Below are 15,392 nucleotides of genomic sequence, written 5' to 3' on the forward strand. Positions count from 1 at the left end.
TTTTGTTTTGACTAATTTCCTTCCCAAACCAGTGGCCCATTAGCGTACAACGAAACTAATGTTCCAATCTGTTTTTCTCAGCTTAAGTTCCTGAGGGTCAGTGGCTACTGCATTGAATCTGTAGAAAGTGAAAAAGATCAAAGCTTGAGATTTAGAAACCAACAAAAGCTACCCCTTTTGTTATCTTGCATGAATTTCTATGTGACACTTTACCAACAGTGACCTTTGTTAGTAATTTAAAATGAACTGCTGGCATGTAAGACAAAAAAGTGCATGTAAGGAGTTTTAATATAAAATAGATCTTTCTTTTCTACAACATAGGCATTTTCCTGCTGACCAGTTTTACTTTTACATATAAGAAGGCGAAAACAAAGTTACAAAGAAAACAGGAATCTTTCTGTTATTTAATCATCAGGAAAATATTGTCTAGATTTGACAAAACACCTACTTCAACAAAAAGGCTTGTGGCTCTGTGGCGCAATGGATAGCGCATTGGACTTCTAGGGAGCTGATGTGATTCAAAGGTTGTGGGTTCGAGTCCCACCAGAGTCGTATTTTGAGACATTAATACTTTAACTCGGTTCATCTTGAAAAGATGAAAAATGTTAATAACGTTTAGAGCAAATTAGATGTTATATTTAAAATTGAACTATGCAATTCAGCCACTGAAGGCTCATTGACACAATGGATAACAGATAGGGCACAATTCATTATTGCATATTTTTGGTCTAGTGTTTGGTGTTCTGTTACCTGTATTCAGTAGACCATATTCTTTCTTGAATTTGAACCTTTCTAAAATTCTTATTTGTATGTGATTGCAAGATATTTCTTGATGATCTCTAATGTCGGGATTTGGAGTTTCTAGATATTTTTGGATGATTTGTCAACTATAACTTTAAAAAATGCAACTTTGGTGCAAGCATTCTCCAGTCCATCCATAGTTTGATGAAATGTTTGCATGGCTTTTTGGTATCAATTTTATGTCATTAATGCAAAACATGGACAATTGTTTGCTTAAAAGTAAAAAATAGGTTTAAAGATAAGAACAGAGTGTTATCAGCTGCCTTGTCCTCATAAACACCTTCTGCTGTGCTGATGAGACCACGGAAATCATACAAGCAGGTCATTTTTGGGAAACTGAAATTTAGTGGAAATGAGTTTTTTGCGATTAATTTAATTTTCATGGTAAGAACTGAGTTTGCAATTTTGGGCAATTCATCTGATCTCTTTTCAGAATAATCTAGAGTTAACACAAATTACCAGTATAAAATCTAAGGCAGTAAACTGTGAAAGCCAAATTTGGTATCAGTCTGAAAACTTTTCACCACTATTGTACAGTCCTAGATATTCTTAGAAAAACTGCAAAAGGAAAAAATGAGGAATGGAAAAACATCTAAAGAAAAGTATAGCTGACTGCTAAAATCAGGATATCTAGTAGGAGACTCCAGGAAATTTCCCAGCATTTATTTGGACTAAAACAAAGCTTCTCTGATAGTTTTTTCACATGGATAAAATTATTTATTTTGTTTTGACTAATTTCCTTCCCAAACCAGTGGCCCATTAGCGTACAACGAAACTAATGTTCCAATCTGTTTTTCTCAGCTTAAGTTCCTGAGGGTCAGTGGCTACTGCATTGAATCTGTAGAAAGTGAAAAAGATCAAAGCTTGAGATTTAGAAACCAACAAAAGCTACCCCTTTTGTTATCTTGCATGAATTTCTATGTGACACTTTACCAACAGTGACCTTTGTTAGTAATTTAAAATGAACTGCTGGCATGTAAGACAAAAAAGTGCATGTAAGGAGTTTTAATATAAAATAGATCTTTCTTTTCTACAACATAGGCATTTTCCTGCTGACCAGTTTTACTTTTACATATAAGAAGGCGAAAACAAAGTTACAAAGAAAACAGGAATCTTTCTGTTATTTAATCATCAGGAAAATATTGTCTAGATTTGACAAAACACCTACTTCAACAAAAAGGCTTGTGGCTCTGTGGCGCAATGGATAGCGCATTGGACTTCTAGGGAGCTGATGTGATTCAAAGGTTGTGGGTTCGAGTCCCACCAGAGTCGTATTTTGAGACATTAATACTTTAACTCGGTTCATCTTGAAAAGATGAAAAATGTTAATAACGTTTAGAGCAAATTAGATGTTATATTTAAAATTGAACTATGCAATTCAGCCACTGAAGGCTCATTGACACAATGGATAACAGATAGGGCACAATTCATTATTGCATATTTTTGGTCTAGTGTTTGGTGTTCTGTTACCTGTATTCAGTAGACCATATTCTTTCTTGAATTTGAACCTTTCTAAAATTCTTATTTGTATGTGATTGCAAGATATTTCTTGATGATCTCTAATGTCGGGATTTGGAGTTTCTAGATATTTTTGGCTGATTTGTCAACTATAACTTTAAAAAATGCAACTTTGGTGCAAGCATTCTCCAGTCCATCCATAGTTTGATGAAATGTTTGCATGGCTTTTTGGTATCAATTTTATGTCATTAATGCAAAACATGGACAATTGTTTGCTTAAAAGTAAAAAATAGGTTTAAAGATAAGAACAGAGTGTTATCAGCTGCCTTGTCCTCATAAACACCTTCTGCTGTGCTGATGAGACCACGGAAATCATACAAGCAGGTCATTTTTGGGAAACTGAAATTTAGTGGAAATGAGTTTTTTGCGATTAATTTAATTTTCATGGTAAGAACTGAGTTTGCAATTTTGGGCAATTCATCTGATCTCTTTTCAGAATAATCTAGAGTTAACACAAATTACCAGTATAAAATCTAAGGCAGTAAACTGTGAAAGCCAAATTTGGTATCAGTCTGAAAACTTTTCACCACTATTGTACAGTCCTAGATATTCTTAGAAAAACTGCAAAAGGAAAAAATGAGGAATGGAAAAACATCTAAAGAAAAGTATAGCTGACTGCTAAAACCAGGATATCTAGTAGGAGACTCCAGGAAATTTCCCAGCATTTATTTGGACTAAAACAAAGCTTCTCTGATAGTTTTTTCACATGGATAAAATTATTTATTTTGTTTTGACTAATTTCCTTCCCAAACCAGTGGCCCATTAGCGTACAACGAAACTAATGTTCCAATCCGTTTTTCTCAGCTTAAGTTCCTGAGGGTCAGTGGCTACTGCATTGAATCTGTAGAAAGTGAAAAAGATCAAAGCTTGAGATTTAGAAACCAACAAAAGCTACCCCTTTTGTTATCTTGCATGAATTTCTATGTGACACTTTACCAACAGGGACCTTTGTTAGTAATTTAAAATGAACTGCTGGCATGTAAGACTAAAAAGTGCATGTAAGGAGTTTTAATATAAAATAGATCTTTCTTTTCTACAACATAGGCATTTTCCTGCTGACCAGTTTTACTTTTGCATATAAGAAGGCGAATACAAAGTTACAAAGAAAACAGGAATCTTTCTGTTATTTAATCATCAGGAAAATATTGTCTAGATTTGACAAAACACCTACTTCAAAAAAAGGCTTGTGGCTCTGTGGCGCAATGGATAGCGCATTGGACTTCTAGGGATCTGATGTGATTCAAAGGTTGTGGGTTCGAGTCCCACCAGAGTCGTATTTTGAGACATTAATACTTTAACTCGGTGGATCTTGAAAAGATGAAAAATGTTAATAACGTTTAGAGCAAATTAGATGTTACATTTAAAATTGAACTATGCAATTCAGCCACTTAAGGCTCACTGACCCAATGGATAACAGATAGGGCACAATTCATTATTGCATATTTTTGGTCTAGTGTCTAGTGTTTGGTGTTCTGTTACCTGTATTCAGTAGACCATATTCTTTCTTGAATTTGAACCTTTCTAAAATTCTTATTTGTATGTGATTGCAAGATATTTCTTGATGATCTCTAATGTCGCGATTTGGAGTTTCTAGATATTTTTGGCTGATTTGTCAACTATAACTTTAAAAAATGCAACTTTGGTGCAAGCATTCTCCAGTCCATCCATAGTTTGATGAAATGTTTGCATGGCTTTTTGGTATCAATTTTATGTCATTAATGCAAAACATGGACAATTGTTTGCTTAAAAGTAAAAAATAGGTTTAAAGATAAGAACAGAGTGTTATCAGCTGCCTTGTCCTCATAAACACCTTCTGCTGTGCTGATGAGACCACGGAAATCATACAAGCAGGTCATTTTTGGGAAACTGAAATTTAGTGGAAATGAGTTTTTTGCGATTAATTTAATTTTCATGGTAAGAACTGAGTTTGCAATTTTGGGCAATTCATCTGATCTCTTTTCAGAATAATCTAGAGTTAACACAAATTACCAGTATAAAATCTAAGGCAGTAAACTGTGAAAGCCAAATTTGGTATCAGTCTGAAAACTTTTCACCACTATTGTACAGTCCTAGATATTCTTAGAAAAACTGCAAAAGGAAAAAATGAGGAATGGAAAAACATCTAAAGAAAAGTATAGCTGACTGCTAAAACCAGGATATCTAGTAGGAGACTCCAGGAAATTTCCCAGCATTTATTTGGACTAAAACAAAGCTTCTCTGATAGTTTTTTCACATGGATAAAATTATTTATTTTGTTTTGACTAATTTCCTTCCCAAACCAGTGGCCCATTAGCGTACAACAAAACTAATGTTCCAATCCGTTTTTCTCAGCTTAAGTTCCTGAGGGTCAGTGGCTACTGCATTGAATCTGTAGAAAGTGAAAAAGATCAAAGCTTGAGATTTAGAAACCAACAAAAGCTACCCCTTTTGTTATCTTGCATGAATTTCTATGTGACACTTTACCAACAGGGACCTTTGTTAGTAATTTAAAATGAACTGCTGGCATGTAAGACTAAAAAGTGCATGTAAGGAGTTTTAATATAAAATAGATCTTTCTTTTCTACAACATAGGCATTTTCCTGCTGACCAGTTTTACTTTTACATATAAGAAGGCGAAAACAAAGTTACAAAGAAAACAGGAATCTTTCTGTTATTTAATCATCAGGAAAATATTGTCTAGATTTGACAAAACACCTACTTCAACAATAAGTCTTGTGGCTCTGTGGCGCAATGGATAGCGCATTGGACTTCTAGGGAGCTGATGTGATTCAAAGGTTGTGGGTTCGAGTCCCACCAGAGTCGTATTTTGAGACATTAATACTTTAACTCGGTGGATCATGAAAAATGTTAATAACGTTTAGAGCAAATTAGATGTTACATTTAAAATTGAACTATGCAATTCAGCCACTGAAGGCTCACTGACCCAATGGATAATGGAGCTGATGTGATTCAAAGGTTGTGGGTTCGAGTCCCACCAGAGTCGTATTTTGAGACATTAATACTTTAACTCGGTGGATCTTGAAAAGATGAAAAATGTTAATAACGTTTAGAGCAAATTAGATGTTACATTTAAAATTGAACTATGCAATTCAGCCACTGAAGGCTCACTGACCCAATGGATAACAGATAGGGCACAATTCATTATTGCATATTTTTGGTCTAGTGTCTAGTGTTTGGTGTTCTGTTACCTGTATTCAGTAGACCATATTCTTTCTTGAATTTGAACCTTTCTAAAATTCTTATTTGTATGTAATTGCAAGATATTTCTTGATGATCTCTAATGTCGGGATTTGGAGTTTCTAGATATTTTTGGCTGATTTGTCAACTATAACTTTAAAAAATGCAACTTTGGTGCAAGCATTCTCCAGTCCATCCATAGTTTGATGAAATGTTTGCATGGCTTTTTGGTATCAATTTTATGTCATTAATGCAAAACATGGACAATTGTTTGCTTAAAAGTAAAAAATAGGTTTAAAGATAAGAACAGAGTGTTATCAGCTGCCTTGTCCTCATAAACACCTTCTGCTGTGCTGATGAGACCACGGAAATCATACAAGCAGGTCATTTTTGGGAAACTGAAATTTAGTGGAAATGAGTTTTTTGCGATTAATTTAATTTTCATGGTAAGAACTGAGTTTGCAATTTTGGGCAATTCATCTGATCTCTTTTCAGAATAATCTAGAGTGAACACAAATTACCAGTATAAAATCTAAGGCAGTAAACTGTGAAAGCCAAATTTGGTATCAGTCTGAAAACTTTTCACCACTATTGTACAGTCCTAGATATTCTTAGAAAAACTGCAAAAGGAAAAAATGAGGAATGGAAAAACATCTAAAGAAAAGTATAGCTGACTGCTAAAATCAGGATATCTAGTAGGAGACTCCAGGAAATTTCCCAGCATTTATTTGGACTAAAACAAAGCTTCTCTGATAGTTTTTTCACATGGATAAAATTATTTCTTTTGTTTTGACTAATTTCCTTCCCAAACCAGTGGCCCATTAGCGTACAACGAAACTAATGTTCCAATCCGTTTTTCTCAGCTTAAGTTCCTGAGGGTCAGTGGCTACTGCATTGAATCTGTAGAAAGTGAAAAAGATCAAAGCTTGAGATTTAGAAACCAACAAAAGCTACCCCTTTTGTTATCTTGCATGAATTTCTATGTGACACTTTACCAACAGGGACCTTTGTTAGTAATTTAAAATGAACTGCTGGCATGTAAGACTAAAAAGTGCATGTAAGGAGTTTTAATATAAAATAGATCTTTCTTTTCTACAACATAGGCATTTTCCTGCTGACCAGTTTTACTTTTACATATAAGAAGGCGAAAACAAAGTTACAAAGAAAACAGGAATCTTTCTGTTATTTAATCATCAGGAAAATATTGTCTAGATTTGACAAAACACCTACTTCAACAATAAGTCTTGTGGCTCTGTGGCGCAATGGATAGCGCATTGGACTTCTAGGGACCTGATGTGATTCAAAGGTTGTGGGTTCGAGTCCCACCAGAGTCGTATTTTGAGACATTAATACTTTAACTCGGTGGATCATGAAAAATGTTAATAACGTTTAGAGCAAATTAGATGTTACATTTAAAATTGAACTATGCAATTCAGCCACTGAAGGCTCACTGACCCAATGGATAATGGAGCTGATGTGATTCAAAGGTTGTGGGTTCGAGTCCCACCAGAGTCGTATTTTGAGACATTAATACTTTAACTCGGTGGATCTTGAAAAGATGAAAAATGTTAATAACGTTTAGAGCAAATTAGATGTTACATTTAAAATTGAACTATGCAATTCAGCCACTGAAGGCTCACTGACCCAATGGATAACAGATAGGGCACAATTCATTATTGCATATTTTTGGTCTAGTGTCTAGTGTTTGGTGTTCTGTTACCTGTATTCAGTAGACCATATTCTTTCTTGAATTTGAACCTTTCTAAAATTCTTATTTGTATGTAATTGCAAGATATTTCTTGATGATCTCTAATGTCGGGATTTGGAGTTTCTAGATATTTTTGGCTGATTTGTCAACTATAACTTTAAAAAATGCAACTTTGGTGCAAGCATTCTCCAGTCCATCCATAGTTTGATGAAATGTTTGCATGGCTTTTTGGTATCAATTTTATGTCATTAATGCAAAACATGGACAATTGTTTGCTTAAAAGTAAAAAATAGGTTTAAAGATAAGAACAGAGTGTTATCAGCTGCCTTGTCCTCATAAACACCTTCTGCTGTGCTGATGAGACCACGGAAATCATACAAGCAGGTCATTTTTGGGAAACTGAAATTTAGTGGAAATGAGTTTTTTGCGATTAATTTAATTTTCATGGTAAGAACTGAGTTTGCAATTTTGGGCAATTCATCTGATCTCTTTTCAGAATAATCTAGAGTGAACACAAATTACCAGTATAAAATCTAAGGCAGTAAACTGTGAAAGCCAAATTTGGTATCAGTCTGAAAACTTTTCACCACTATTGTACAGTCCTAGATATTCTTAGAAAAACTGCAAAAGGAAAAAATGAGGAATGGAAAAACATCTAAAGAAAAGTATAGCTGACTGCTAAAATCAGGATATCTAGTAGGAGACTCCAGGAAATTTCCCAGCATTTATTTGGACTAAAACAAAGCTTCTCTGATAGTTTTTTCACATGGATAAAATTATTTCTTTTGTTTTGACTAATTTCCTTCCCAAACCAGTGGCCCATTAGCGTACAACGAAACTAATGTTCCAATCCGTTTTTCTCAGCTTAAGTTCCTGAGGGTCAGTGGCTACTGCATTGAATCTGTAGAAAGTGAAAAAGATCAAAGCTTGAGATTTAGAAACCAACAAAAGCTACCCCTTTTGTTATCTTGCATGAATTTCTATGTGACACTTTACCAACAGGGACCTTTGTTAGTAATTTAAAATGAACTGCTGGCATGTAAGACTAAAAAGTGCATGTAAGGAGTTTTAATATAAAATAGATCTTTCTTTTCTACAACATAGGCATTTTCCTGCTGACCAGTTTTACTTTTACATATAAGAAGGCGAAAACAAAGTTACAAAGAAAACAGGAATCTTTCTGTTATTTAATCATCAGGAAAATATTGTCTAGATTTGACAAAACACCTACTTCAACAATAAGTCTTGTGGCTCTGTGGCGCAATGGATAGCGCATTGGACTTCTAGGGACCTGATGTGATTCAAAGGTTGTGGGTTCGAGTCCCACCAGAGTCGTATTTTGAGACATTAATACTTTAACTCGGTGGATCATGAAAAATGTTAATAACGTTTAGAGCAAATTAGATGTTACATTTAAAATTGAACTATGCAATTCAGCCACTGAAGGCTCACTGACCCAATGGATAATGGAGCTGATGTGATTCAAAGGTTGTGGGTTCGAGTCCCACCAGAGTCGTATTTTGAGACATTAATACTTTAACTCGGTGGATCTTGAAAAGATGAAAAATGTTAATAACGTTTAGAGCAAATTAGATGTTACATTTAAAATTGAACTATGCAATTCAGCCACTGAAGGCTCACTGACCCAATGGATAACAGATAGGGCACAATTCATTATTGCATATTTTTGGTCTAGTGTCTAGTGTTTGGTGTTCTGTTACCTGTATTCAGTAGACCATATTCTTTCTTGAATTTGAACCTTTCTAAAATTCTTATTTGTATGTAATTGCAAGATATTTCTTGATGATCTCTAATGTCGGGATTTGGAGTTTCTAGATATTTTTGGCTGATTTGTCAACTATAACTTTAAAAAATGCAACTTTGGTGCAAGCATTCTCCAGTCCATCCATAGTTTGATGAAATGTTTGCATGGCTTTTTGGTATCAATTTTATGTCATTAATGCAAAACATGGACAATTGTTTGCTTAAAAGTAAAAAATAGGTTTAAAGATAAGAACAGAGTGTTATCAGCTGCCTTGTCCTCATAAACACCTTCTGCTGTGCTGATGAGACCACGGAAATCATACAAGCAGGTCATTTTTGGGAAACTGAAATTTAGTGGAAATGAGTTTTTTGCGATTAATTTAATTTTCATGGTAAGAACTGAGTTTGCAATTTTGGGCAATTCATCTGATCTCTTTTCAGAATAATCTAGAGTGAACACAAATTACCAGTATAAAATCTAAGGCAGTAAACTGTGAAAGCCAAATTTGGTATCAGTCTGAAAACTTTTCACCACTATTGTACAGTCCTAGATATTCTTAGAAAAACTGCAAAAGGAAAAAATGAGGAATGGAAAAACATCTAAAGAAAAGTATAGCTGACTGCTAAAATCAGGATATCTAGTAGGAGACTCCAGGAAATTTCCCAGCATTTATTTGGACTAAAACAAAGCTTCTCTGATAGTTTTTTCACATGGATAAAATTATTTCTTTTGTTTTGACTAATTTCCTTCCCAAACCAGTGGCCCATTAGCGTACAACGAAACTAATGTTCCAATCCGTTTTTCTCAGCTTAAGTTCCTGAGGGTCAGTGGCTACTGCATTGAATCTGTAGAAAGTGAAAAAGATCAAAGCTTGAGATTTAGAAACCAACAAAAGCTACCCCTTTTGTTATCTTGCATGAATTTCTATGTGACACTTTACCAACAGGGACCTTTGTTAGTAATTTAAAATGAACTGCTGGCATGTAAGACTAAAAAGTGCATGTAAGGAGTTTTAATATAAAATAGATCTTTCTTTTCTACAACATAGGCATTTTCCTGCTGACCAGTTTTACTTTTACATATAAGAAGGCGAAAACAAAGTTACAAAGAAAACAGGAATCTTTCTGTTATTTAATCATCAGGAAAATATTGTCTAGATTTGACAAAACACCTACTTCAACAATAAGTCTTGTGGCTCTGTGGCGCAATGGATAGCGCATTGGACTTCTAGGGACCTGATGTGATTCAAAGGTTGTGGGTTCGAGTCCCACCAGAGTCGTATTTTGAGACATTAATACTTTAACTCGGTGGATCATGAAAAATGTTAATAACGTTTAGAGCAAATTAGATGTTACATTTAAAATTGAACTATGCAATTCAGCCACTGAAGGCTCACTGACCCAATGGATAATGGAGCTGATGTGATTCAAAGGTTGTGGGTTCGAGTCCCACCAGAGTCGTATTTTGAGACATTAATACTTTAACTCGGTGGATCTTGAAAAGATGAAAAATGTTAATAACGTTTAGAGCAAATTAGATGTTACATTTAAAATTGAACTATGCAATTCAGCCACTGAAGGCTCACTGACCCAATGGATAACAGATAGGGCACAATTCATTATTGCATATTTTTGGTCTAGTGTCTAGTGTTTGGTGTTCTGTTACCTGTATTCAGTAGACCATATTCTTTCTTGAATTTGAACCTTTCTAAAATTCTTATTTGTATGTAATTGCAAGATATTTCTTGATGATCTCTAATGTCGGGATTTGGAGTTTCTAGATATTTTTGGCTGATTTGTCAACTATAACTTTAAAAAATGCAACTTTGGTGCAAGCATTCTCCAGTCCATCCATAGTTTGATGAAATGTTTGCATGGCTTTTTGGTATCAATTTTATGTCATTAATGCAAAACATGGACAATTGTTTGCTTAAAAGTAAAAAATAGGTTTAAAGATAAGAACAGAGTGTTATCAGCTGCCTTGTCCTCATAAACACCTTCTGCTGTGCTGATGAGACCACGGAAATCATACAAGCAGGTCATTTTTGGGAAACTGAAATTTAGTGGAAATGAGTTTTTTGCGATTAATTTAATTTTCATGGTAAGAACTGAGTTTGCAATTTTGGGCAATTCATCTGATCTCTTTTCAGAATAATCTAGAGTGAACACAAATTACCAGTATAAAATCTAAGGCAGTAAACTGTGAAAGCCAAATTTGGTATCAGTCTGAAAACTTTTCACCACTATTGTACAGTCCTAGATATTCTTAGAAAAACTGCAAAAGGAAAAAATGAGGAATGGAAAAACATCTAAAGAAAAGTATAGCTGACTGCTAAAATCAGGATATCTAGTAGGAGACTCCAGGAAATTTCCCAGCATTTATTTGGACTAAAACAAAGCTTCTCTGATAGTTTTTTCACATGGATAAAATTATTTCTTTTGTTTTGACTAATTTCCTTCCCAAACCAGTGGCCCATTAGCGTACAACGAAACTAATGTTCCAATCCGTTTTTCTCAGCTTAAGTTCCTGAGGGTCAGTGGCTACTGCATTGAATCTGTAGAAAGTGAAAAAGATCAAAGCTTGAGATTTAGAAACCAACAAAAGCTACCCCTTTTGTTATCTTGCATGAATTTCTATGTGACACTTTACCAACAGGGACCTTTGTTAGTAATTTAAAATGAACTGCTGGCATGTAAGACTAAAAAGTGCATGTAAGGAGTTTTAATATAAAATAGATCTTTCTTTTCTACAACATAGGCATTTTCCTGCTGACCAGTTTTACTTTTACATATAAGAAGGCGAAAACAAAGTTACAAAGAAAACAGGAATCTTTCTGTTATTTAATCATCAGGAAAATATTGTCTAGATTTGACAAAACACCTACTTCAACAATAAGTCTTGTGGCTCTGTGGCGCAATGGATAGCGCATTGGACTTCTAGGGACCTGATGTGATTCAAAGGTTGTGGGTTCGAGTCCCACCAGAGTCGTATTTTGAGACATTAATACTTTAACTCGGTGGATCATGAAAAATGTTAATAACGTTTAGAGCAAATTAGATGTTACATTTAAAATTGAACTATGCAATTCAGCCACTGAAGGCTCACTGACCCAATGGATAATGGAGCTGATGTGATTCAAAGGTTGTGGGTTCGAGTCCCACCAGAGTCGTATTTTGAGACATTAATACTTTAACTCGGTGGATCTTGAAAAGATGAAAAATGTTAATAACGTTTAGAGCAAATTAGATGTTACATTTAAAATTGAACTATGCAATTCAGCCACTGAAGGCTCACTGACCCAATGGATAACAGATAGGGCACAATTCATTATTGCATATTTTTGGTCTAGTGTCTAGTGTTTGGTGTTCTGTTACCTGTATTCAGTAGACCATATTCTTTCTTGAATTTGAACCTTTCTAAAATTCTTATTTGTATGTAATTGCAAGATATTTCTTGATGATCTCTAATGTCGGGATTTGGAGTTTCTAGATATTTTTGGCTGATTTGTCAACTATAACTTTAAAAAATGCAACTTTGGTGCAAGCATTCTCCAGTCCATCCATAGTTTGATGAAATGTTTGCATGGCTTTTTGGTATCAATTTTATGTCATTAATGCAAAACATGGACAATTGTTTGCTTAAAAGTAAAAAATAGGTTTAAAGATAAGAACAGAGTGTTATCAGCTGCCTTGTCCTCATAAACACCTTCTGCTGTGCTGATGAGACCACGGAAATCATACAAGCAGGTCATTTTTGGGAAACTGAAATTTAGTGGAAATGAGTTTTTTGCGATTAATTTAATTTTCATGGTAAGAACTGAGTTTGCAATTTTGGGCAATTCATCTGATCTCTTTTCAGAATAATCTAGAGTGAACACAAATTACCAGTATAAAATCTAAGGCAGTAAACTGTGAAAGCCAAATTTGGTATCAGTCTGAAAACTTTTCACCACTATTGTACAGTCCTAGATATTCTTAGAAAAACTGCAAAAGGAAAAAATGAGGAATGGAAAAACATCTAAAGAAAAGTATAGCTGACTGCTAAAATCAGGATATCTAGTAGGAGACTCCAGGAAATTTCCCAGCATTTATTTGGACTAAAACAAAGCTTCTCTGATAGTTTTTTCACATGGATAAAATTATTTCTTTTGTTTTGACTAATTTCCTTCCCAAACCAGTGGCCCATTAGCGTACAACGAAACTAATGTTCCAATCCGTTTTTCTCAGCTTAAGTTTCTGAGGGTCAGTGGCTACTGCATTGAATCTGTAGAAAGTGAAAAAGATCAAAGCTTGAGATTTAGAAGCCAACAAAAGCTACCCCTTTTGTTATCTTGCATGAATTTCTATGTGACACTTTACCAACAGGGACCTTTGTTAGTAATTTAAAATGAACTGCTGGCATGTAAGACTAAAAAGTGCATGTAAGGAGTTTTAATATAAAATAGATCTTTCTTTTCTACAACATAGGCATTTTCCTGCTGACCAGTTTTACTTTTACATATAAGAAGGCGAAAACAAAGTTACAAAGAAAACAGGAATCTTTCTGTTATTTAATCATCAGGAAAATATTGTCTAGATTTGACAAAACACCTACTTCAACAAAAAGGCTTGTGGCTCTGTGGCGCAATGGATAGCGCATTTGACTTCTAGGGAGCTGATGTGATTCAAAGGTTGTGGGTTCGAGTCCCACCAGAGTCGTATTTTGAGACATTAATACTTTAACTCGGTTGATCTTGAAAAGATGAAAAATGTTAATAAGGCTCACTGACCCAATGGATAACAGATAGGGCACAATTCATTATTGCATATTTTTGGTCTAGTGTCTAGTGTTTGGTGTTCTGTTACCTGTATTCAGTAGACCATATTCTTTCTTGAATTTGAACCTTTCTAAAATTCTTATTTGTATGTAATTGCAAGATATTTCTTGATGATCTCTAATGTCGGGATTTGGAGTTTCTAGATATTTTTGGCTGATTTGTCAACTATAACTTTAAAAAATGCAACTTTGGTGCAAGCATTCTCCAGTCCATCCATAGTTTGATGAAATGTTTGCATGGCTTTTTGGTATCAATTTTATGTCATTAATGCAAAACATGGACAATTGTTTGCTTAAAAGTAAAAAATAGGTTTAAAGATAAGAACAGAGTGTTATCAGCTGCCTTGTCCTCATAAACACCTTCTGCTGTGCTGATGAGACCACGGAAATCATACAAGCAGGTCATTTTTGGGAAACTGAAATTTAGTGGAAATGAGTTTTTTGCGATTAATTTAATTTTCATGGTAAGAACTGAGTTTGCAATTTTGGGCAATTCATCTGATCTCTTTTCAGAATAATCTAGAGTGAACACAAATTACCAGTATAAAATCTAAGGCAGTAAACTGTGAAAGCCAAATTTGGTATCAGTCTGAAAACTTTTCACCACTATTGTACAGTCCTAGATATTCTTAGAAAAACTGCAAAAGGAAAAAATGAGGAATGGAAAAACATCTAAAGAAAAGTATAGCTGACTGCTAAAATCAGGATATCTAGTAGGAGACTCCAGGAAATTTCCCAGCATTTATTTGGACTAAAACAAAGCTTCTCTGATAGTTTTTTCACATGGATAAAATTATTTCTTTTGTTTTGACTAATTTCCTTCCCAAACCAGTGGCCCATTAGCGTACAACGAAACTAATGTTCCAATCCGTTTTTCTCAGCTTAAGTTCCTGAGGGTCAGTGGCTACTGCATTGAATCTGTAGAAAGTGAAAAAGATCAAAGCTTGAGATTTAGAAACCAACAAAAGCTACCCCTTTTGTTATCTTGCATGAATTTCTATGTGACACTTTACCAACAGGGACCTTTGTTAGTAATTTAAAATGAACTGCTGGCATGTAAGACTAAAAAGTGCATGTAAGGAGTTTTAATATAAAATAGATCTTTCTTTTCTACAACATAGGCATTTTCCTGCTGACCAGTTTTACTTTTACATATAAGAAGGCGAAAACAAAGTTACAAAGAAAACAGGAATCTTTCTGTTATTTAATCATCAGGAAAATATTGTCTAGATTTGACAAAACACCTACTTCAACAATAAGTCTTGTGGCTCTGTGGCGCAATGGATAGCGCATTGGACTTCTAGGGACCTGATGTGATTCAAAGGTTGTGGGTTCGAGTCCCACCAGAGTCGTATTTTGAGACATTAATACTTTAACTCGGTGGATCATGAAAAATGTTAATAACGTTTAGAGCAAATTAGATGTTACATTTAAAATTGAACTATGCAATTCAGCCACTGAAGGCTCACTGACCCAATGGATAATGGAGCTGATGTGATTCAAAGGTTGTGGGTTCGAGTCCCACCAGAGTCGTATTTTGAGACATTAATACTTTAACTCGGTGGATCTTGAAAAGATGAAAAATGTTAATAACGTTTAGAGCAAATT

General features: G+C 34.6%; 10 non-coding genes across 10 annotated transcripts; all 10 read left to right on the plus strand.

The window, feature by feature from the left end:
- Nucleotides 1-466: 466 nt before the first annotated feature.
- On the plus strand, nt 467-552 carry TRNAR-UCU (transfer RNA arginine (anticodon UCU)). Its single transcript is given in 2 exon segments — nt 467-503; nt 517-552. It is a non-coding gene; the product is annotated as a tRNA-Arg (tRNA).
- A 1,435-nt stretch (nt 553-1,987) lies between these two features.
- On the plus strand, nt 1,988-2,073 carry TRNAR-UCU (transfer RNA arginine (anticodon UCU)). The gene is given in 2 exon segments: nt 1,988-2,024; nt 2,038-2,073. It is a non-coding gene; the product is annotated as a tRNA-Arg (tRNA).
- Nucleotides 2,074-3,507: 1,434 nt separating this feature from the next.
- Nucleotides 3,508-3,593, plus strand: TRNAR-UCU (transfer RNA arginine (anticodon UCU)). Its single transcript is given in 2 exon segments — nt 3,508-3,544; nt 3,558-3,593. It is a non-coding gene; the product is annotated as a tRNA-Arg (tRNA).
- Nucleotides 3,594-5,035: 1,442 nt separating this feature from the next.
- Nucleotides 5,036-5,121, plus strand: TRNAR-UCU (transfer RNA arginine (anticodon UCU)). Its single transcript is given in 2 exon segments — nt 5,036-5,072; nt 5,086-5,121. It is a non-coding gene; the product is annotated as a tRNA-Arg (tRNA).
- Nucleotides 5,122-6,744: 1,623 nt separating this feature from the next.
- TRNAR-UCU (transfer RNA arginine (anticodon UCU)) lies at nt 6,745-6,830 on the plus strand. The gene is given in 2 exon segments: nt 6,745-6,781; nt 6,795-6,830. It is a non-coding gene; the product is annotated as a tRNA-Arg (tRNA).
- Nucleotides 6,831-8,453: 1,623 nt separating this feature from the next.
- TRNAR-UCU (transfer RNA arginine (anticodon UCU)) lies at nt 8,454-8,539 on the plus strand. Its single transcript is given in 2 exon segments — nt 8,454-8,490; nt 8,504-8,539. It is a non-coding gene; the product is annotated as a tRNA-Arg (tRNA).
- A 1,623-nt stretch (nt 8,540-10,162) lies between these two features.
- On the plus strand, nt 10,163-10,248 carry TRNAR-UCU (transfer RNA arginine (anticodon UCU)). The gene is given in 2 exon segments: nt 10,163-10,199; nt 10,213-10,248. It is a non-coding gene; the product is annotated as a tRNA-Arg (tRNA).
- A 1,623-nt stretch (nt 10,249-11,871) lies between these two features.
- TRNAR-UCU (transfer RNA arginine (anticodon UCU)) lies at nt 11,872-11,957 on the plus strand. The gene is given in 2 exon segments: nt 11,872-11,908; nt 11,922-11,957. It is a non-coding gene; the product is annotated as a tRNA-Arg (tRNA).
- Nucleotides 11,958-13,580: 1,623 nt separating this feature from the next.
- TRNAR-UCU (transfer RNA arginine (anticodon UCU)) lies at nt 13,581-13,666 on the plus strand. The gene is given in 2 exon segments: nt 13,581-13,617; nt 13,632-13,666. It is a non-coding gene; the product is annotated as a tRNA-Arg (tRNA).
- A 1,384-nt stretch (nt 13,667-15,050) lies between these two features.
- Nucleotides 15,051-15,136, plus strand: TRNAR-UCU (transfer RNA arginine (anticodon UCU)). Its single transcript is given in 2 exon segments — nt 15,051-15,087; nt 15,101-15,136. It is a non-coding gene; the product is annotated as a tRNA-Arg (tRNA).
- The last annotated feature ends 256 nt before the right edge of the window (nt 15,137-15,392 follow it).

Source organism: Dendrobates tinctorius, unplaced genomic scaffold (assembly GCF_039654945.1).
Source record: "Dendrobates tinctorius isolate UK_male_01 unplaced genomic scaffold, ASM3965494v1 ptg000011l, whole genome shotgun sequence".
Lineage (NCBI taxonomy): Eukaryota > Metazoa > Chordata > Amphibia > Anura > Dendrobatidae > Dendrobates > Dendrobates tinctorius.